General features: G+C 41.3%; 1 long non-coding RNA gene across 1 annotated transcript; it reads left to right on the top strand.

Annotated features, from left to right (window-relative positions):
- Positions 1–71: 71 nt before the first annotated feature.
- LOC136792463 (uncharacterized) lies at positions 72–20,582 on the top strand. Its single transcript, XR_010836279.1, has 4 exons — positions 72–504; positions 842–907; positions 3,480–3,537; positions 19,639–20,582. It is a non-coding gene; the product is annotated as an uncharacterized lncRNA (long non-coding RNA).
- The last annotated feature ends 1,523 nt before the right edge of the window (positions 20,583–22,105 follow it).

Below are 22,105 nucleotides of genomic sequence, written 5' to 3' on the forward strand. Positions count from 1 at the left end.
CCAGCCAATCAGAGCGCGGCGGCGGGCGCGGGCCGGCTGCGGGGCTAGCTGCAGAGGCGGCCGCGGCGGGGCCCAAGCTTGCCGCGGCCGGGAAAAGGGACCCGGGTGGGGTTAGCTGCCCCGGGAAGCCCCGAGCGAGGAAGGCGGCGGGGAGACTGCCCCGCGCTGGACCCCGGCGGGCGTGGAGCTGCCGGCCGGGGTGGGGCGGCCGGAGCGGGAGGTGCTCGGGCGGCCACCCAGCGAAGCCGAGAGCGTGTCCTGGCTGACTGAATAGTGGTCCGCAGCGGGGTGCTTCCCAAAGGCCGTCCCGAGCACCCGGGGGCTGGGAGCATCGGCGGCCCTCTACAGAGCCTGGGGCAGGGCCTCGGGGACGTCCCAAAGGAGACTCTGGGGCCTGGTGAAGGTCACACAGCTAGGCCTCCAGGTGGACCCTGGCCTTGGAATGCTCTGCCCAAATCCTGGCCTGGAGCTGGGGTGGGGATTGAAGGTTCAGATAATTTGAAGGTGCGTTTCTCAGGTCAGGTTTTCTTTCACTGTACACCCCCTCCCAGGACGCAGCGGTTCTGGGCCTGCACAACCTCAATGTGAAGAAATGGACTCCTTTTAGTTAGAAGGACCACCAGCTGGTCTTCCCCCATCCCCCCAGCTCATACAACTGAGTCATCTTTAAACATTGTCCTTGGTCCTAGCCAATCGCAAATTCTGCCAGCAAACAACTATGTTTGAATCCAGACTTTCCTCTCTAAATAACTGAAAGACTAAAGTTAGCTATCTTTGGAGATTGCATTTGCTCGTCTGGCTCATTAAAATATTTGTCTTTTTTTTTTTTTTTTTGGCTTAGGGGGGCAAGAGGAATTTCAAAGCAGGCCAAACAATGATAATTTAGAAATGGGGTAAGATATCTCAGGTAAGGTATAGGCTTCACTATATATATTTTGCAGGTGTGTGCATTTACCCACTTGATGTGCCATTGGAAAAGTTCTGTCTAAATGGAATTTCAAAAATTAATTATTTTTCGAGCAATGTTAAGTAAATCTTTTTGTGTTGCAAAATACCCGCCCCATGAATGTATTTTCTTAAAGTAGCAGTAACCTAGTGCCCTATGACTTAGTAACTTTCAAAACTATCTTCTGACCACAGATCGACTTGGGCACTAGAGGCTCTATCTTGTACCTTGACCATTTCCTTGATGTCCTATGGTATATATTTTGTACACCCTGATGCTTTCTACTTGCTTCTGCAGGATCATAATGCATAGGATGTCTATAAGATGATCAGAACCATAGATGTCTGGAACGATAATTTGTATATAAGAGTCACTAAATTTAGAAGTTGCTTACAATCCATTTTCATAGTCATCTTCATAAGTCGAGAATGTTTAATTCATATGCAGATGGATGCCAAGATCCCCAAAACCCAAGCTTGAGGAGAACAGGATCTGGGGATCCAGATGTTGTGATCACTTCTTCACTGTCTTTGCTCACCCTCCCTAGAAGGTTGCTAACACCGCTGTGATCTCCCTTTTCTAGGATGGGTGATAAATGAGAACCTGAGACAATGGCATATCCAGTTAGGACATAGCTAAACTTATGTTGGTATGTTTTGTTCTCTTATCAAAATTATCAAGCACAGAGGTAACTGCCCCAGATTTGGGTTATTTTCTAAGATGTATTACCTTATATAATATTTCTCCATAGATAACTCCCAAATTCAGTCCCCTGACCAGGGGCCGAACCCACGCCCCCTGCAGTGGAAGCGCAGAGTCTTACCACTGGACTGCCAGGGAAGTCTCCAAATTCAATTTTAACCCTGACGCCTCCTGAGCTTCAACAATATAAAAACATGCTGTCCTGCCATCACCTCAATGTCCCTAGAGCTAAACTCATTCTTTCCCCCTTCATTCCAGATTCAACTGTCTTAAACAATAAGGAAAATGTATTATCTCATGTAACAAGAAATCTAGGTAGGTCAATTATAAGGTTTATTCATTTTTAACAGCCCAGTAAATTTATCAGGGACCCAAATTCTTTCCATCTTTTCACTCTGACTACCTTAGGCCAGTGCCCCTCATAGTTACAAAATGGCTGCCATAATTTCAGCTGACACATGCATACACACAATGTCCAGTGGAAGTAGAGAAACTGTTTCTTCCCCTGTGTCTCTGTTAGCGAGGAAAACCTGTCTCAGAAGACCTCAAGCAGGCTTCTCACACTCACCCACATCTAAACGAGTCACCAGCAGAGAGTAAGAAGCCATCAGGAGTGGCTTAATGTAATCATGATTTTCCCCCTGTGGCTGGGAATTGGAATCCTACCACCCTCAACAAGCACAGGTAGAGTTAGGTGAACACCTGGGCAAAATTGGGGTTCTCTTAGGAATAAAGGGCGAATAGATGTTGGGAGGACAAACAATGGTGTTTGATACGGATGGCAATAAGGTAAATGTATCAGGATAAGCCAGGTTAGGCTGTAGTGACAAGTGATTCCAAAGTGGCTTACAACAACAAAGTTTTATTTCTTGAAATACTGTACATGCCCATAACAGGTCAGTTTGGCGTATTTGAAGTTGTCTTCATGCCAGGACCCAGGCTGATAGCGTAACCTTTTTCTGGAACAATGTTGGTCTCGTGGAAGGGGGAAAATGATCACGGTGAATCACACGCTGGTTCTTAATGCTTCTGCCTGGAACTTTTACATGCTAGAGCTCACATTTTCTCGGTCAGAACAAGTTCACCTGGCCAAGTCTGACATTAGTAGGGTAGCAAAGTATTATCCTTTACTTGCAAGGGCAACAAAAATTTGTGAAAAAACTATAACCAACAATATAGTCTGCCACACTCAAGGATGAGAAATGGCCAAATCCTACTCTGCTAATCGTCTCTCCTCCCCTTAGGGTTCCCAGGGGAACTATATACAAGAAAGAAATTGGAATAGAAACCAAAGGATCATTTTATTCATACCTGAGCTAGCACCCAATAACGTCTAGAACAGAACTCTGCCAAAAGACTGAATCATATGGCTTATGTGTAAGGCTGAAGTGAAACTTCGTAATTCCCTGCTCTGCCTCCACCCTCTAGATTTTGGGATTATCATGCATAGGCATGCCTGTGGAAGGGAGGGGAGAAGATGATCAGATCTGCGAGCAGACCAGCTTTACTCAACCAAGTGAGGGCCAAATGGAAACTGGGCTGGTCCTACCTGGAGCAAGAACAGCACTCCTGACCATGTGCCCTTTCAACACAAAGTGACCCAACCATCAGTAAAATGTGAACTCGTTAGTGTCCTGGGCTCTGACCAATCAGATGAAAAACTTCTTCCTTCTGAAGGTAGCCAGTCAGAGGACAGGGCAGAGGAAAAGGGAATTCCTTCTTATGTTCTCACATTCTCAATTTTGTCCTCTCTTAATCCATTAGGAAGAGGGGTAGAAAAGTCTTCTGCCAAACAACTGAACATGCCTTGTCTATTTGCCTCCTCATCTAGACTGTAAGCCTCTCAAGAACAAGGGCCAATGCATCGTGCATCACTGTTTCCGCATATGGTAGGTACTCAAGTATCTGTTGATAAAGTTAGGACTGTCGTGTAAAATACATCACTGCAATTTCAGTTGAGAAAACTGTGGTCAGTTACAGATATACTAGGTTTTTGTAACCTGGGATTCTGGGGCCCTATATCTTATCTTACTTCCAACCTTCTGTATATTGGCACAAAAGGGTACTGACATGTGGGTCTGGACAGTGGAAAGAAAGTGAAAGTCTTTGTAAATATTACATGTGACCTCAAGCAGATTGATATGTCAAGTTAGAAGATCAAAATTCAATTGACCTCAATAAATTAGAGAAATGGTCATCAATAACAGGTTAAAGTACACTAGGATAAATGGAAAGTAGTTTACTGAAGGAGCAAAAGAAGCATCTCACATGCATAGGTTCAAGAGAGAAAAACTGGCCATGCAGGAATGTGGCCAAGAAAGACCTGATAGTTGTGGCAAACCGATAACAGAATGAATAGAAACATCTACAAGGCCAAATTCATCTTCATATCCCTGGGACCTAGCACGGTGCCTGGCACACAGTGCATATTGATAAATAGTTATTGAAAAAAATTGTGTGGCTTTGGTCAGATTGTTCATGCTATTCTGTCCCTCTGAAAGCCTTTGCATGATCAATGCCTGTCCACTCTTCAAAACCCAGCTCAGATACAATTCTTCTATGTTATCTTTCCTAAAATTTACCTTACCCTCGCCTAGAAGAAAGCTCTCCTTTTCTGAATCCTCATAAGCAGTTAATAACTGCTAGCTTACATTAATTATAATTAGCATGCATTTAATTATAATTATGAAATATAATTAATTTTATTCTAGTCATGGGCTCTCAGTAATTATTGGGTGAATGGTAACTCTCAGATTATGACAATCCAATATACGTAATTTCAAAATTATAGAATTAATGACTAAAGAAGTGGTCTCAAATTCTAGAATTTTGCATTACTGGCACTGACTTTCACTTTCCTTGGTCTAGTAATCCAGATGTCAGCTTTTCCCTCATCCTCTTATTCAAGCTCCCACCCCTTATTCCCTCTCACACCAGGGTCTTAAGGAAGAAAGCAGAATTTACTGAAGGGGAGACATGATGTACATGTTGTACACTGCAGTAATTCACTTGAAAATACCCTACAATACACCTCTTTTTTCAGAGTACTCTCTGCTTCTGCCCGTACGGATCTTTTCCCACTCCACTCCCCAGCCTCCAGTCTTGTTGCTCTTAACTTCCCCTCCCAGAGTCCTATGCAGATTCCTCAACCTTTTTTTATTGGGAGAAATGCATTTTACCCCAGCACTGCTTCCAAACTTGTGCCCCTGATGAATTACTGTTTAGCAAAACAGGCCTTTCAATTAACAGATCTAACTTCTTCAGGAAATAGAGGAGGATTATAAATAATTTTTCCCTGTTGCAGATGCAATTAACACAAAATGACTAAATGGGGTTAGTCAATGAAGTCTTCATTGGAAACTTGTTGGAGTCAGCTTTTGAAGATGACAATAGATACAGCTTTGCAGGGCAGAGTGCAAGGAAGACATTCAGGTGGTTGCTAGCTGCTGTCTGGCTCTGGATGAGCTAGGCTCTCAGAACCAGGTAGAAGTTTATAGTTTTCAAGGGGTTTTCCCTATCTCTCTTGAGACAAGGCTGCGTAATTGCTTATCTTGCTTTCTGCCAGCCCTAGCCTCACTCAGCTATAATCATTAAAGGTAGATGTTTGTTGTCTCAGTCTTTCCTAGTTCCTTAGCCATTTCTGACAAGTCAAGAATTATATTAGAAGCCTCAGCACTATCTTTCCTTTCCTCTCATGTTACGATATAGGCTATGCTGCTATAACAAAGAGACTCTACAAGGAATTTATTTCTCTCTCACTTATTTCTCCAGTAAGGTGGATGTCTGGCATGAAAAGGTAGCTTTTTCCCCTTGTTCAACCTGGAACCCAGGTTCCTTTCATCTTAGTGTGTTACCTGCTCCAGCGGTGTGGTCATTGTTGGCATGTTCGAGGCTGGCTTTATTAACCACATCTGTGTTCCAGACCTCTGGAAGGAGAAAGAAAAAGTGGAGACAAGTAGCCTCCTTTTAATGATGTAACATGAACATTATACTCCTAACTTTCATTTACATCCCAAGAACTTGGTCACATCTACTGCAAGGGAGGCTGGAGAATATATTCTTTAATTGGACAGATATGTGCCCACCTAAAACTCAGTGGAGGGGAGAAGGGGTTCTATTACTAAAAGGAAGAGGAACTGGAGGTGGGGATGATGAGTGGTTTCCACCATAGCTCCTTATCCCTGTGTGAGATCAACTTCTTAGCATGGCATAAGTGACCCTATGGACCTTCGGCTTTCCGCTCTAATAGTATAGAATTCCTTGAACTGCCCTGAATATGGTTTTGTGTGTCTCACCTCCATGACTGTTCATGGTAAATCTTGCTCGCCTTTCTTTGCCTGCTACAACCAGCTCAAGCAGCATCTTCTCCAAGAAGTCTTCTAAACCTTAGTTTGGCATAAGTGAACCTTCTTTGTGTTCTCATAGCGCACCGTGCATTCCTCTCCTTTAGCACTTGTCAAATTCCTCCACTATCAGCACAAGCTTGAAATCATCTCTTTATGGCTCTGTCTCCATCTAGATTGTAAGCAACATGAGAGCAAATATGCTCTGTCTCAGTCTTATTTGTATCCTTAGTGCCTAACTGTGCTAAATTCCTTTTGCCCACCAGTGGGGAAAATAACTTGCACTATCGTCTGACCCCCTGCATGCCTACTGAGTTGTGGCTTTCATCTGTAATGGCCAGACTGTATACATGGGCATTCTTTCCATTTGGATGGAAGCACTAGCCTGAAACCCCTGCTGATCTAGGATACTGATCCTCTTGCTAGATTTTGTGAATTCCTGCCTCTGGGGGGCCTAAGTCCTGTTTTGTTACTCCCTAGGGGCTGACTGCTAACCCAGAACCAGGGCATGACACAGCCATGACTAGGTTAGTTTCCCCCAGTTCTGCTCCTAGTGGGCTCTGGCTATTACCCCTTATCACTGGTTCATCCTGCTAAGGCTTTATCATGCCTGACCTATGAATGAATTTGCCCATGTTAGGATTAATAAGTATTGTTGATACCTTCTGTTTGAAGCTAACTGGTCCAAGATGGGAATGGATTCTCAGATTTGTGGCATATCACTGACACAAAATGCAATTTGTATAGGCTTTTTTTAGATTAAGATATATATCTTAAAAAATATGTATCTTAAAAAACATGTATCTTTAAAATATGAATATTTGAGTATGCAAAACCAGTATATTGAGAGGGATACTCATTTGGCAAATATTCTTTATATCACAAAAGGATTGACCAGTCTTAGGAATTAATCTCTCTCTTTTTTTGGTATAACTTTAGTCATTGTTCAGTGAGGCAGCTTATGTCTGTCCTGGAATGTTCCACGTGCACTTGAAAATAATGTGTATTCTATTGCTTTTGGATGGAAAGTTCTGCAGATATCTATTAAGTCTATCTGTTCTAATATGTCATTTAAGGTCAATGTTTCCATATTGATTTTTCTGGCCATTGATGTAATTGGGTGTTAAAAGTCCCCTACTATTATTATGTTACTGTCAATTTTTTTCTTTATGTTTGTTAATATCTGCTGTATGTATCTAGGTGCTCCTATGTTGAGTGCATATATGTTTACAATTGTTATATCTTTTTGTTGGATTGATCCCTTTAGCATTATGTAATGTCCTTCTTTGTGTTTTGTGACGGTCTTTGTTTTAAAGTCTATTTTGTCTGATATCAGTATTGCCACCCCAGATTTCTTTTTGTTTCCATTTTCATGGAATACATTTTCCATCCTCTCACTTTCAGTCTTTGTGTATCTTTAGATCTGAAGTGAGTCTCTTGTAGGCAGCATATACATGGGTCTTGTTTTGTTTTTGTCTGTTATTTTTTTAATCCATTCAGCCATTCTATGTCTTTTGATTGGAGCATTTAGTCCATTTACATGTAAAGTAATTATTGATGGGTATGCACTTCTTGCCATTTTGTTAACTGTTTTCTGCTTGTTTTTGTAGTTCTTTTTTTGTTCCTTTCTTCTTGTTTTGCTCTCTTCCCTTGTGATTTGATGACTGTAGTCTCTATTGTTAAGTCAGGGCTCCTTTCTCCTTTTTTTGTGTGTCTCTATCATAGATTTTTGATCTGTGGTTACCATGAGGTTTATATATAACAACCCATATATATGTGATTATATTAAGTTGATAATCCCTTAAGTTTGAATGCATTCTAACAACCCTGCATTTTTACCCCTTGCCCCACATTTAATGTTTTTGACTTCATATTTTACATCTTTTTGTTTGTGTATCCCTGAACTACTTATTGTGGTTATAGATGATTTTACTACTTTTATCTTAACCTTCTGACTAGCTCTATAATTGGTTGATCTACTACCTTTACTGTATATTTGCCTTTACCAATGAGATTTTTCCTTTCGAAATTTTCATATTTCTAGTTTTGGTCTTTCATTTCCACTTCGAGAAATCCCTTTAACATTTCTTGTAAAACCAGTTTAGTGGTGTTGAACTCTTTTAGCTTTTGCTTGTCTGTAAAACTCTTTATCTCATCTTCAAATCTGAATGATAGCCTTGCCAGGTAGAGTGCTCCTGGTTGTAAGTTTTTCCATTTCATCACTTTGAATATATTGTGCCACTCCTTTCTTGCCTACAAAGTTTCTGCTGAAAACTCAGCTGGTAGTCTTATGGTAACTCCCTTATATGTAACTAGTTGCCTTTCCCTTTCTGCTTTTAACATTCTCTCTTTATTTTTTGCCATGTTAATTACAATGTGTCCTGGATATCTGTTTCCTTTCTCAGTTTAGGGAAGGTTTCAGCTATTATCTTTTCAAATAAGTTCTCTACCCCTTTCTCTTTCTTTTCTCCTTCTGGTATCCCTACAATGCGAATGTTAACATACTTGATGTTTTCTCAGAGGTTGCTTAAACTATCCTCATTTTTTAAGTTCTTTTTTCTTTTTTCTGTTCAACTTGGGTGATTTCCATTACTCTTTCTTCTTCTTACTCTTGATCCAGTCCTCTGTATTATCTAATCTACTATTGTTTCCTTCTAGTGTATTTTGAATTTTAGTTATGTATTCTTTGTCTGTGGTTCTTTTTTGTATTTTATAACTCTTTAACCTTTTCACTGTGTTCATCCATTCTTCTCCTGAGTTCATTGAGCATCTTTATGATCATTGCCTTGAACTCTTTATGGGGTAGATTGCTTATCTTCATCCACTTCACTTAGTTCTTCTTCTGGGGTTTTGTTTTATTCCTTCATTTGGAACATATTCTTCTATCACTTCATTTTGTCTAATTCTGTTTTTATTTCTGTGTATCAGGTAGGTGGGTTTTGTTTCCCAGTCTTGGAGAAGTGGCTTTTTGTAGGTGACGTCGTTTGGAGTCCAGTGGCACTGCTCCTCTGGTCACCAGAGCTATATGCTCTAGGGGTGCCCTCTATGTGGGCTGCATAGGCTCTTCTATTATAAAAGGGTCAACTACTGTGGGCATATTGGTAAATACCATATTGAGCATATTGGCCTGGCTGGTTGCCAGGTCCTGCCTCATGCAGAGGCTGCCAGCCCAATGGCAGGCAGGGCTGGGTCCTGGGGCAGCTGGCTACACAGCTCACAGGGTCCCAGGACTGGTGCCAACTGGCTGGTAGGCAGATGAGCCCCTAGTGCTAATAAGGGAGAGGGAGGACTCCAAAATGGCACTTTCCAGCACCAGTGTCTTCCTGGTAGAATGAGCTCCCCCAAATGGCTGCCACCAACATCTCTGTCCCCAGGGGGAGTCACAGTTGCTTCCTGATTCTTCTGGAGGCTCTCCAGGATCAGCAATTTGGTCTGACCCAGGCTCCTTTCAAGATCCAGGCTCTATACTGGATCTTGGAGCATGAGATTTTGTGGGAGCCCTTTAAGAGTAGACTCTTTGTTTCCCACAACCCTCTGGGTCTCCCATATGCAAGCCCCCTTTAAAGCCAGACATTCTGGGGAGCTCATCATCCCAGTGCAGGACCCCAGGGCTGGGGAGCCTGATGTGGGGCTTGGATCCCTTGCTCCTTGGGGAGAATCTCTACAGTTGTGATTATCCTCCCATTTGTGGTTCACCTACCTGAGTCTTGACTATGCTGTACCTCCATCCCTCCTACCTGTCTCATTGTGGTTCCTTCTTTATAGCTTTAGTTGTGGAAAACCTTTTCTGCTAGTCTTCAGGTCATTCTCATTGACAGTTGCTCTGTACATTGTTGTAATTTTGGTGTGCTCATGGGAGGAGGTGAGCTCAGGGTCTTCCTACTCTGCCATCTTGGCCACACCCCCTCTAGTGTTCTTGATGAGATGAAGATGTATTGGCAATTTGTAATGAATTGAAGCGAAGTTCCCAGCTTCAAAAGGTCACTTAAGAGTTAGAGATAGCTGCATAGCTCAAGTGCTCAGAGCCCTTCCAAGTTTCCCCGCCTGTATTAGAATTCATTCATTTACAAATGTCAGAAATACAGTTTAAACTAGTATAAGCAAAAAGGGAATGTACTGGCTTTCAGTCCTTGGAGGTGTAGGAATGGACTTCAGTCACAACTAGATCTAGGGACTAATATACATTTTCCAAATTGGTCTCTCTCACTCTTTCAACCCCTTTCCCCTCCACTCCCTCTCGCCTCTCTCTCTCTCTCTCTCTCTCTCTCTCTCTCTCTCTCTCTCTCTCTCTCTCTCTCTATCTATCTCTTGCTCTCATTCTCACTCTCACTCTTCCTCTTTCTGTGTGTTGATCCCATTCTCTGCCACAAGAGATACCTTCTTCGACGTGGCAGGGAAGTTAGACCCATTCACATTCTCAATGTGCTTTATTTGGAAGACCAGGTGCATTTTTTTCTACCTCTAAACGAAAAGAATCCCCAGAAGAATTTTGATCGGCCTACCCCTGGCAGTCATTCTGGCCAAGGCTATGTGGTACCTTGGTTGGCTGGGCCCTATGGCTGTGAAGCAGGATGGTGTGATTAGCAGCTTCACCAGGCTCACACAGTTTGTGTGGGTTTGGGCAGACAAAACAAGACATACCAACCACGCTCTCCCATCTAAGGCCTGAGAGTCCCCAGTAAATATCTTAAGTGCCCCCACCAAACAGCCCAGGCTTTATTTCATACTTTTGCTTGTTTCTACTCTTACTGCTCCACACTGACCAGTACTTGCCTTCTGCGTGGATTCCTGCTCCATGATTCCCTTAGACTGCCACTTAACACTGATACCACTTAGCTGGGCCACTGTTGGCCACTCTGCTGCTCAGGCCAATTCTTGTGCTACGTTTTGTTCCTGGACCTCTCTCCTCTCAGTGCTCTATTTGGGGATGTGCCCATGAGCTTCTCAGATGCTCTGACAGGGACCAGTACGTACGGTTGTGCAATCATTCACAGTTGTGAGGGTTGTTTGGTGCACAAGGGCACACATGGGGACTAAAATCTAGCATGAAATGCAGTTCACTAAGTTCGAGTTATACACCCTCCCACATGTATTCCAAGAGGAAGAAGCACTTTTTCTACTTATACAGGGGTACCAATCCATGCTCCCAGGAGCTGTGACTCCCCCAAGATGACTTTTTCTAATTCAGGTGAAGGTTCCCTAAGGGCTAGCAGTAGTGAAGATCTTGCTGTTTCCTTTGAAAAGGAAAGGAACAGCCCCTTCTTTTCTGTTTGCTATTGTATCAGAGGGATGCCACTACCATAAACATAATGCTGGGAGAACGGCAAGGATCACAGGATCCCCACCCCACCATCTAACTGTAACATCCTCACATGCCCTCCCAATATGCCAGAGCAAAAAATAATGAGAGACTGTCACAAATGTGACAGCATTATCAAAAGCATACAGAAATCAGCTATGTAAGTGGAAAGCCTGTTGGGTTCTCTGTTTTATGAAATTGGCAAATTATTCATCAAGGTAGAGAATAAAAACAAAGAAAAACTATGAGAATCATCTCACAGAGATACTAACCATTACCACGCCCAAGTAACCCATGTTCACCTTTAATCACACAGATTGTGATAGCTCTCAAAAGCAGGTCTTTTAGTGTTACCTGCAGCCTAAATCTGCCCCTCTCCCTCCTTCCCAGAACTTATGCAAGACACCAGTGGGCAGTAGCTGGGTCTGGACAAGTTTGGGTAATAGCCACCATGTTGGTTCTACAGCTACCATGCTAACCAGTCCTCCAGCCCTGGTGCTGCTTGTGGCTGGTCACACCACACCATTTCGTGATGAATGCTCTCCTAGGAATCTGGAGTCCTGCCTACAGTTTGCCTCTGTCAACTCTTCCCCTGCCTGTTTTCCCCATCTCTTCAGACATACCTATACATGAATCGTGGATATGGTTTGAGATCTTTCCCTAGAAGTCTTCTTAACAGGCAAAACAGAGAGTGCAGTAGAAAACTGGAAGAGGTGTTTTCTCACTGTACTCCAGCAATATCCAAATCCCAGTTACATCCCAGTAGGCATTACCTTCAATAGCAATAGAAGAGAATGTGGCTACTGGTGCCATGTGGTATGTCCTTTGGACCAGTGACTCAGTGAAATCAAAGGTGGTCAAACACATGTGCACATTTCTCAATCTGTGTCTCTCATACTGCTCCCCTATGATTCTATTTTTCTGCAGAAGGGCATGAAACTGAAGGAGTAGGGGTTCTTCCTAATCTGCCACCCAGAGACGTTCTTTTGTTTTCCTTTTGTGTTATCATCAATAAAACTAGATGGGGTTCTAGCCAAGGATAGGACAGAGTAAGAGGGAGGTATGGAAAGGATGTGTCCTGAGGAGTTCCTGACTACAGCAAAGAGGATTAGAAGGACCTAATGTAGAGATAGTGAGAACAGTGAAGTAGATGCCCCTAACCACGGGAGCTTAGCTCTGACTGATCAGATTAAAGGAAATAAAAGAAAAGATAATTTCAGCAATGGAAATGAAACAACTTTGGATAATTGGCTTTCAGACTGATCTGTCAACTGAGAGTCAGTCCTGTACCTGCTGAGCTAAATTCTTGGTAAAAAGCAAAAGTTAGATGACTCACACCCATTACTTGGAAAAATTGATAGTGTCCCTTCTTGCCTGGGAAGCTGACATCATACTATCAGTGTTTGGTATTTATTCTGTCATGTCTTGCTGAAGCCTTCCGATTTTATTTGTTTTAATCCTGAAGCCAGCTACAGGTTCCTAGGAACGGTTGTTATTTGACAGCATCATATAAGTTAGTCACGTTCAGTGGAAGTGAGTGTACTGTACACAGCAGAGATCAGGTTGAATATAGAGGAGGCAGCACAGGTAGTAGGAAAAAAACACTGAACTAGGGGATCCAAGTTCTTGTCCTGCCTAGCACTGCTAACTAGCCAGCAATGTGACATTAGGAAAGTCACTTAAACCTCACTAGCCTTAAGTGTAAAGTGAAGGGTTTAAAATTAGATAACCTATTGTTTAAATTAACTAACTTCTAAGGCCAGCTCTAAAATGCTAATTCCATAGTCTTATTGGAAGAGGCACAAGGTGTTCAAGAAACTCATAGACAAACACCTGGATCAAGCACAAATTAGCTGAACTGAGCCAACTACCAAGAGGAAACAAACCCACCCACACTGGTGAAGACCAGAGGTGTAGCTACAAAGTCCACACTTGTTTTCCAGGAAGGTGTGTGATGGCTGGGCACAGGGGCATGACAGATAGTACTGTGAAATAATTTAATCATGGGCTCACTAAATGTTCCTTTCAATCTAGGTATCAGACTTGAGATACAACTAAATGTTTCCCATGACTTGCTATGTATATATATTTTTTGGTCTGATATCACATCTCAAGGGAAATATATCCAAAAAGACCTACTCACCCAATAAAGTTCTTTGTGGTACCTACAGAGGCTGTGTACAAATAACAGATAAGTGGTAATGCTAGCATAAAGAATTATGTTGTGGCCATTCTGGATGTACCAAAATGTGGCCCAAAGGTTAGCGGGACCTCCTGACCTTGATTGATCTACAGTATTGTTCATATTCATAAGATACAATGTGTACTTTGTTGATGGCACAGCTTAGATTCTGTGTGCCCTCTTAGTTGTCTATGAGAATAGGAGAAAGGGCCCTAGCTTACAGGAGATATGGCTTAGTCTAGGTGTGGGCAATACACATCACATACCCAGAGACTGCAGACAAGACAAATGAGATGCTTAGAAAGTCTTTCTGAATACCACCATTTCCAAAAGACAGTCACAGTCTACGTACCAAATCTTAAGAGTCCTGAGTCAAGGCATCCTACTGCAATCACTTGCTTTCAGTATACCATGGCCATGGCTTCCCTGGGGAGTACTGCCCCAAAACTTAGTCCTTCTGGGGGTGATTGATAACACTTCTATTTTCCATACAAGTTCTGAACCACCTAATAAACAAGACAAGAGCTGGCAGATGGAGGACAAATTAATGTTTATTTTCAATGTATTGGAGAATGTGACTTAGATGTAAGAGTCAAGCTGTCTTCTTAATGCTGAACCTCAGGGTCAGACAGATTTACCACCTGGTCAGAGAAGTCACTGAATTTCTGTAGGACTCCTCCATAAGGGAAGGACATTTATGAAACACACAACATGAAGGAGAAGCAGAGCAGAGAGCCTGCTATCTGTAGCCAGACCTGCTCCCCAAAGGAAGGAGATAAGAAGGTGTTCTGCTGTGCATGCCTACTCTGTCTTTCCAAACTTACCAGTCAGATAAATTACTGTCTTCCCCAGTATTATACTAATAACGCTGCTTCTGCCAAATGGAAGGGATTTGAAATTGAGAGGAAGCATTGCTCCACCAAGCCTCCCTTCTCCATTAGCAAAGCCCAAGACCTTTTCCCAGGCTCATAGGGAGACCTAAAGTTTCAGCAGTGAAACGACACATTTCCTCCCTTTCTAACCCACCCCTTGGGACAAAACAAATTAAGTGCTCATAATACTAGGCAGAAAACTGTTCATTAGGGCTTCAGTAAACAAAGAAGGAAATAGTCTGCCCCTCCTGCTTTCTTCCGACACTGCATCCCAGGGTCCCTTCCTCCTTTGGGATAACCATGGCTGGCACAGGGTATGGGGATGGTAACAATTACTGAATAATTACTTGGCAGCTTCTGAATTCTTGTCCAGAGATCCTGGAGGGTTTTATTTTAGGGAAAACCAAAGAATAGAGTGGGACCATCCCAGAGTATGGTATTCACATGCCAATTGACACAAAATCAAAAACTTGCTTATCTTTGGCCCATTCTCCTTAAGGGTACTACATCAGAAACCAGGATTCACTTATTTTTCTTTTTTTAAAATAAGGTTTATGTATATTTTTTAAACAGTATTCGATTTATAGAAAAAGTTAGATTTTGCAATGGTAGTAAAGAGAATTCCCATAAATCCCAAACTCAGTTTCTTCTATTAGTAACATTTTACATTAGTGTGGTACACTTGTTATAGTTAATGAAACAATATTGATACATTATTGTTAACTAAAGTCTATAGGTTATTCAAATTTGTTTTGCTTTTTTCCTTCTAGTTTTATTGAGAAATAATTGACGTGCATCACTGTATTAGGTTTAAGGTGTACAGCATGATGGTTTAATTTACATGTATTATGAAATGATTACCATATCAGTTTAGTTAACATCCATCATCTCATGTAGATACCGTAAAAAGAAAAGCAGTTCTCCTTGTGATGAGAACTCTTAGGATCTACTCTCTTAACAAGTTACCTATATATCATACAACAGTGTTAGCTATAGTCATCATATTGTACATTACATCCCTAGCACTTATTTATCTTACAAGCTGAAGTCTGTGCTTTTTGACCACTTTCCTCCATTTCTCCCTCCCTCCACCCCCTGCCCTGGTAATCACAAATATGTTTTCTTTTTTTGTGAATTTTGTGTTTTGTTTTTTTAGATTCCACATATAAATGAGATCATACAGTTTTGGTCTTTCTTTGTCTGCTTTATTTCACTGAGCATAATGCCTTCAAGGTCCACACAAGTTGTCACAAATAGTAGGATTTCCTTTTTTTTAATGTCTTAATAGTGTTCCATCGTGTATATATACCACAGCTTCTTTATCCATTCATCCATTGATGGACACTTGGGTTGTTTTAGTGTCCTGGCTATTGTAAATAATGCTGCAATGAACATTGGGTGCAGATATCTTTTTGAGCTAGTGTTTTCATTTCCTTTGGATATATTCCCAGAAGTAGAATTGCTGGATCATATGGTAGTTCTATTTTTAACTTTTTGAGGAATCTCCATACTGTTTACCAAAGTATCTGCACCAATTTACATTCCCACCAAGAGTGCACAAAGGTTCCCTTTTCTCCACATCTATGCCAGCATTTGTTATCTCTTGTCTTTTTTTTTTTTTTTTTTTTGTGGTATGCGGGCCTCACTGTTGTGGCCTCTCCCGTTGCGGAGCACAGGCTCCAGACGCGCAGGCTCAGTGGCCATGGCTCACGGGCCCAGCCGCTCCGCGGCATGCGGGATCCTCCCAGACCGGGGCACGAACCCGCGTCCCCTGCATCGGCAGGCGGACTCTCAACCACTGCGCCACCAGGGAAGCCCTATCTCTTGTCTTTTTGATGATGGCCAGTCTAACAGGTATGAGGTGATGATATTTGTTTAGTTTTTACCAAATGCCCTTTTTCTGTTCCAGTATTCCATCCAGGATATGACATTACATTTACTTGTTATACTTCCTTAGGCTCCTCTTGGCTGTACCGCTTTCTCAGAACTTACCTTGTTTTTGGTGACCTTGACGGTTGTGAGGAAAATTGGTCAAGTATTTTGCAGGATATCTCTCAACTGGATTTGTCTGATGTTTTTCTCATGATTAGACAGGAGTTATGGCCTTTTGGGAGGAAGACCAGAGAAGTAAGGTACCATTTTTCATCACATCATATCAAGAGTACGTACCATCAACATAACTTATTACTACTGATGTTGACCTTGATCACCTGGCTGAGGTAGTGTTGGTCAGGTTTTTCCACCATAAAATTACTTTTTTCCCCCCCTTTCCATACTTCTCTATTTGGAAGGAAGTTACTATGTGTAGCTCGCATGTAAAGGATGGGGAGTTATGCTCCACCTCCTTGAGGGCAGACCATCTACATAAATTATTTGGAATTTTTTTGCACAGGAGATATGTCTCGTCTTCCCCATTTACTTATTTATTCAGTCACTTATTTATATCACCCACTGACTTCTTACATGTAGTTTTTCATCTGGCCACATGCTTAGAATTCAGAAGGAGAAACTCAAATTGGATTCTTATGGATATTTGTTTTATATGTTAGATTATAACCCAATACTGATTTGATTATTTTATTGTTTGAATAGTTCCAACTTTGGCCATTAGGAGCTCTTTCAGATGGTTCCCATGGTCCCTTTGACATATCCCCATCTTTGTCTTATTGTGTTTTTCTGTTTTGTTTTGTTTGTTTTGTTTTTTAGCACTACAAGATGCTTCAGGTGCATGTTGTATATTTCCCATCCCAATCCTAGATAAGTCATTTTTCCAAAGAGGCAGAGTTCATTCTTGATTTACATATTTACATCTACAACAAACTCATTAAAAAGTGGTGAGGGAGATTGGGAGCAGAATGGGTGGAGTCCCATTTCTTACTGATTCAGCTATTTTACCTTGCTTAACCCCTCAAAAGTTTGAAGTCTATATTTGTTTCCTATTGTTGCTGTAACATATGCTATTTCTTATTGCTGCTATAACAAATTACCATAAACTTAGTGGCTTAAAACAGCACAAATTTATTATCTTATACTTCTGGAGCTCAGAAGTCTGAAATGGGTCTTATGGGGCTAAAATCAAGTGTTGGCAGGGCTGCGTTCCTTCTGAAGGTTCTAGGGAAGAATCGGTTCCTTGCCTTTTTCAACTTCTTACGGCTATCTGCATTCCTTAGCTCATGGCTGCCTTCCAGCTATGGTATCACACTAACCTCTGCTTTCGTAGTCAACCCCCTCTTTCTCTCTCTTCAGCCTACCTCTTCCATCTTTTAAGGACCCTTGTTATTACATTGGGCCCACCCAGATTATCTAGAATAATCTCCCTATTTTAAAACCTTTAATTTAATCATATCTGCAAAGTCCCTTTTGTCATGTAAGGTGACATAGTCACAAGTTCTGGGGATTAGAACATGAACATCTTTGGAGGGTCATTATTCTATCTACCACAAAATCCTAAAACCAAAAAGTGACATTTGCTGATAAATCACAGTTTTACCTATTTCCTTTATGCCACACAGGACATTCTAAATCTAAATGTTTTCAGCCTCAGACAATCATTTCTCCTTTTCCCCAAAAGAGCTAATAATAACAATGTTATTTAATAAACCTCCCTAAACAACTTATGCCACTTTTTGGTATTTTGCCCAGAAAAGTAGCACAATTTTCCTCACTAATTCTAGTGATATTTTGCCCAGTAGCAATTTAGAAAATGCAGGTTAAATAGCTCATGTGGTGATTTCCTACTCTAACCAAATGATCTCTAAACAAGAAAGGCTAAAGCCTTTATCCAGGCTCATAGGGCCATGATGGCTCTCAAAGCCCATTTCTTATCTTCTACATCTTTTCCATACTGGAAGTATAAGCCCCATCCATCAGTCAATCACATAGATCAGGGAATCTCCAATTATGTGTCCCATAAGACAGACCCAATATATTTGACTTAAATTTAAATACTTGTGAATTTTTTTCCCAATGGAGAAAAAAGTTATAGTGATGAATAGAATGTTATACATTTCAAAAATGTTCCCCATTAATTTTCCTTAACACTGATAACCTCATACTGCTAGGCTGTCAACACATGCTAGCTGACAACAAAAGAAATGAACAAGAAGCCGATTAATATTAATAGAAAAGTTAAGAGATAAGAAATAACAACTCAGGAGTTCCCTGGTGGTCTAGTGATTAGGATTTGGCACTTTCATGGGCATGGCCTGGGTTTAATCCCTGGTAGCAGAACTGAGATCTGGCAAGCTGCATGTGCGGCCAAAAAAAAAAAGGAAAAGAAATAACATCATGGCTAGTTTGATAGCTCATGGTGCTTTTCTGTAATTTCATGTTGCATGCAAAGAAATACTTTGCTAGCCAAAATGCTTTCTCATGTAAAGAACCCTACATGTAAAGGATAAATATCTTTCTAAATATGGTGGAGCCAATTACTCTTTCTTCATTGTATTGGAGAGTCTTTTTAAAAGGAAACCATTTCTGTCTTGTGAAAGACTAATATAATCCTGGAGAGGCAAGAATATGGACTTTGGAGCTGGGTAAATCTGAATATGAACATCTTACTGGATGCATGACTTCAAATATATTGCTTAACTGAATAATTAGAATTAGTTAGGAATTACATTTGGTTATTTGCAGAAGATTCTAATTAAAGCAATTTAAATATGAAAGAGTCTTACTTCTTCCTCAAAATAAAGAAGTCAGAATTAAGCAGTTCAGGACTTGTGGTGGCTCCTTGATCATTAAGTTTCTATGTTCGTCCTTTCTGCATGTCCCACGATCTTTAGCACACAGCTTCCGTATTCTAGGTCACTCATGATCTGATATGGCTTTTGTTGCTCTAGCCACCTCAACTGCTTTCCAAGCAGCAGGAAGACTGAAGAGCAACCAAAACTTTCCAGGAAGCCCCACCCAGTGATTTCTGCTTCTGTCTATCTGGATGCTCCTCTCTGTAAGGGCAATGGGAAATGTAGTTTTTCATTGGGACACACTGCTCCAATTTTGTAAGGAGAGAATCACAGTGGATTCTGTGGCAGAGATGCCTAAACAATCCCCAACACCCATGATTTCCTTCTTCTTTTAGTAACAGAATCACCACCATACCTATCCACCACTAGTTTTACCTTGGCTAGTGGCTACTAAGTAGAGGCTACATTTTTCAGTCTCTCTTGCAGTTAGTTGTGGTCATGTGACTGTGATCTTTCCAGACAATGGGATGTGAGCTGAAGTGTCCTTGTGCAATTTCCTGAAAAAAGGAACTGACTGTCCTTCATCCTCTCTCTTCCTCCTTCCCACAGGCTGGGACATGCTTGGGTAGTGGTGAGCCAGCTTTTCGATACAGATGAGGTTGATGCCCTTGATGATGGTGGAGTAGCAAGAAACTACTGGGTCCCTGGATAACTGTGTGAGGCAAAGCCGCCTGCCATCCTGGACTTTTTGTCTAACTGTTGTGTTTTATGAGAGAGAAACAAACCTCCACCTTGTTCACGTCACTGTATTTTGGTATCTCTTTGTTACAGCAACTTAGCCTGTATCCTAACTAATACAGACAACTTTCTGGGCCTCAATTTATTTTTCTGTAAAATGACAATGGAATTATATACTCCACTGGGTTATTGCAAGGAGAGAAATATAAGTAAGGCACCTGGGCCATAGCTATTATATGTAATAGTTATTAGCATAGGTTTCACAAGAGGATTCGGAGGAGCTGATTAAAGCACTTGGAGGAAATAGTACCAGTGTAATGGAGGACCATTATATGTGATTGGATCTTGATTTAGCAACAAAAGCATAAGAACAATAAATGTCTTGGATTTAAATGTAAGGAAGCTAGTTAAAATGTTTAGAAACATCACTTATAGTATTTTACCGTCTTAATAATTTGAATGATTGCCCTGCCTGAAGTTGACATGAGGAAGTTCAGAATGCAGGGAGGATGAATCAATAGTAGACATCAGAATGATACTCCAAAAGATAAGGTGGAACCAGCCTTCCCTTGGTGGACTTCAGAAGTGGGATCAGGGAAGGCCACAGGACAGTGTGGGTTTCTTCCCCCACTCTTAATGAGGGAGAAAAACAGCCAGCAGGAAATGTAAATTCTGAATTGACAAAATTTAATTTAAACTCATAAAGACTTAAACACAATGTTTTCTCTGCTACTAGCAGGAGTAGAGGCTTGAGTCTAAGAATTAATTGTGAAAAACAATGAATGTTATTTTCTTTCTTTTGTACCTCTGAGTCATGGTATGCAAATTTCTATCCTGCTAGATGACACAGGTCAGTACAAAAAAAAGCACAATTATAGGTCAATTTCATTTACGAATACGGATTCCATAATCTTAAATAAAACATTGGCAAATTTAATCCATTAAGATAGTAAAAGAATAGTACATCACATCCAAGTAGTGTTTAGCCAACGAATGCAAGTGTAAAAAGACTTTAAATTGGAAGTTTCAGCCAGAAACACCAAGGCAGTAGATATTAGATAACAGTGTTGTCAGTAGACCATTTTGTAAGAATTTCAGAGTAGAGAGTCAAAACCTAGTTTCACAATTCTCAACTCCCTTACCCTCAGGGTGTAAAAGTTGTTTGTGCAGGACTTTGTAAAGAGGACTTTTCTGGAAAGAGCTACGCTGTGAGTGTCTCTCCTCGTCTCTCTCAGTGAGCAGGGGTAGGGGATGCATTCCCATTCTCCTCAAGTTAAGAGGGAGCCATTTCAATGGGACAATCTGGATACCTTGATATATAACTCCTCCATGTAGTAGACAAGTGCCTGACTCATGCCTGGAACATGTGAAAGGCAGAGATGGGCTGGCTAGCTGATCCTATCACAAGGGTAAAGGGGAAGTGAGTCAAGTGGCCTGTACTCCAAGAGTCAGTCAGGGTGAAAGATTTCTTGGGAGGGAGAGCTGGCTTAAATCCTTTCAAATCCTGCCCAAGAGAACTGCCTGGAAGACCCATGGACTCCAACAGAATGACCCAGTGTAACATGGACCACAAAAACCCAAAAGCTGAGATGGGAGAGGCCAATGGAAGGAAAATGGTGTCACCCGCATAGTGGCAAGAACAACAGAATGTTCCTACTGGGAGCCTCTGCAGAACCCACAAACATACCTCAAGTGAAAAAGAGTCAGCTTTTAGTATTTGCCAATCCCAGAGAACATGAGACTATTTAACAAGAGTATTTCTCTCCCAAATGTGAGAGAGCCAGCTAGGAGAGAAGGAGATAGATACCCAAGGTGGAAAATGAGAATATAACTATGGCCCTACCACTCTCCATTCCTGCTATAAGTATTCATGCAGAAGGTCCAAGTTAGGGGAGGAGAGGAGTTTTCACTTTAAATAAAGTTTGTCATTTTGATTACTATATAATTGGGCATTCTAATGCCCGAACAGAGACTGTCATGACCATGGGACCCTTTATTATCTAAGCGTCATGTGAATGCCCAAGATTCATCTGGAGTGGGAGGGAAAGTGTCCCAATGAATAAATTTTAAAGGCACATTGTAAATAAGATCCAAAAAGCATAAAATTTAAAAAAATTGGTAAATTAGATTTCATGAAAATTTAAAAATTTGGGGATGTTTCTACACAATGGAATGCTATTCAACCATAAAAACGTGTGAACTACAGATATGTACAATAACATGGGTGAATCATAAAAACAATATGCTCAATGGAAAAAGCCAGACACAAAAGAATGCATACTATATAATTTCATTTATATGAAATTCTAGAAAAGGGAATACTAACCTACAGTGACAG

The sequence above is a fragment of the Kogia breviceps genome, chromosome 1 (genome assembly GCF_026419965.1).
Source record: "Kogia breviceps isolate mKogBre1 chromosome 1, mKogBre1 haplotype 1, whole genome shotgun sequence".
NCBI lineage: Eukaryota > Metazoa > Chordata > Mammalia > Artiodactyla > Physeteridae > Kogia > Kogia breviceps.